A 2,240-nucleotide genomic window follows, 5' to 3' on the forward strand; every position below is an offset into this window, starting at 1 on the left:
AATTTTTAAGTTTATTTACTATTTTTCCTTATTTCATTAACTTACCAATTCCTTTTGTCAAAAGAAAAATGTTTAACACATTTTCTTTTTTTTGCAATTGGTTGAAAAAATGAGAAAATGTAAAGTGAGGAAATAGAAATAAGTTCATCAAAAACTCTGCAAGTTTAGCTATAAGAGTAGAGAAATGGGTATATTCCTAGAGGGAAACATTAGGTTTAGTAATTTTTTTTTTTTTCTAAGAGGGAGTATTGAAACCTGTTTTTTGATGACATTCATTTAGGGCCAAGGGAAGAAATTCATGGTACAGGAAAGGGTTTAATCATGGGAGCAAGGTCCTTGGGAGGGCAAGAGTGTATGGCAACAACTGCACAGAGGGAACTGTTGTGAGGCTGATTGCTCATCCTCTGCAACAGCAGGCAAAAGGCATTAACTATGGAGATGTGTATTTTGGTCATTGTTGATGGCTCACTTGAGATATGTGGTTACAAGAATGAGTCCAGTCTGTGGAGCTGCCTTTCTTTGGTAACACTTTATAGCTTGACTACACTTAAGCTATATGCAATGGGCAGTGGAAGAGATTGGGACTTAACCCTGGTGGGGGGTCTGTCAGGTAAGTAAAAGGGCACATGCATGAAATTCTGCACCTTTCATAGGGTCCATGAACACATTATGGTAGATGAACTTAATGCAACAGAAGTTTCAAGAAACACTGTAATACAGACCAGCATGGAGCAGGGAAACAGATTTTTTTAAATGCTTTTCAGAATTTGATATGTATACCTAACTTGAACACAATAGTGGAAGCTTTGCTAAAAAGATTGGTAGGGGCTTTCTCATCTCCTTGTACTAGTCATTTCTTCTTGGCCTTTAACAGCATCTACCTCTGATTTTTGTTGTTAGAAGGCATATCAGAATCTCTCAGGAATGCAAGTGCAGCGTTCTTTTTTCTTTATTTAAGTTTATGAAATACATGCTTATAGAAAATTAAAACATAGAAATATGTAAAGCCAGTCGTGAAAGTTCTTCCATAATTCTGCTTCCTAACAAAGCCACCGTTAGTAATGTGGTGTTATATTTTGGAGCATCAAGTTGTTCACAAAAAATGCTTGCACAACTTTTTTTAACTAAAGAGTAAAGTTTGGAAATTTTGCCCTAATAATCCAGACATTCCTCACTCACTTAATGAATACTTAGAAACAAATTGCATAAAGGTACCATCTATTAAACCATCCCTATTGACAGGACATTTGGGTTTTAAGCATTAAAGAACAAAGGTGCAATGAATTTGCTTGTGTACACTTGTCAGATTATTCCCATTAGGCAGTTTCCTAGAAATGAACTTAGTAGGCCAAAAGGTTCAAACAGTTTCAATAAACCCCAGAAAACTACATTCCTAAAGGTTGTGCCAATTATACTCCCACCTATAGCATGCAAGATGGGTAATGTAATTGGAAATGCTTATTCAACATCATAGTGCAATTTTTTAATTTGGAAAATTATAAAAACTGACTGTTCTTATAACTGTGTTTTCTCATTATAGAAGGTGAAGTCTGACAAATCTTCTTGACTAAAGGGGAATCAGGATCCCAGGGCAAGATTTATAAAACTTGTATTTATCAAAAAGAGGCACCAGTATTAGAAACTTTAAAACTTCTCTTTAAAATCTCTACAAGATGGCAGCCCTTGCTACAGTTTTAAACAGCTGCACTGGTATCTCCAGTTATTTTCCCGAAGTTTCAATGGCAGTATTGGTATCCTACTAGTTGTGGAATAAAATCCAAATTTATATGAGCTTTCCTCACAACAAGCCAGCTTTACTCTCCATTATTCAACAGTAGCAGAAAATTCTTTGTCCCAGGACACACTGCACACTTTCTTCTGCCTGGTTTCATCGCTTCATGCCTTATCTCTTTTCCTTCTTTGTCCTCCTTCACCTCAAAGTCATCTCCAATGCCACTTACTCTATGAAGTCTTCCACAATCCTTCCTGAGAAAAATAAATGATCTTATCCCCACTTCTGTTCCCCCAGCATTTCACCTGCACCTCCATTACAGAATTTCTATACTAAGCTACCAAACTGGAAGTCTTAGAGGATAGACACATCTTACTTGTCTATTTCCTGAACAGTATCTAGTGCAGAACTTTGTAGAACATACACTCAAAAACGGTTTTTGGAATAAACATATATGTTAAGACTTCAAGTCTTTTAATCTCAAATTATTAGTCACAGATATTAATTT

This window comes from Mandrillus leucophaeus, unplaced genomic scaffold (genome assembly GCF_000951045.1).
Source record: "Mandrillus leucophaeus isolate KB7577 unplaced genomic scaffold, Mleu.le_1.0 Scaffold95, whole genome shotgun sequence".
Classification (NCBI taxonomy): domain Eukaryota; kingdom Metazoa; phylum Chordata; class Mammalia; order Primates; family Cercopithecidae; genus Mandrillus; species Mandrillus leucophaeus.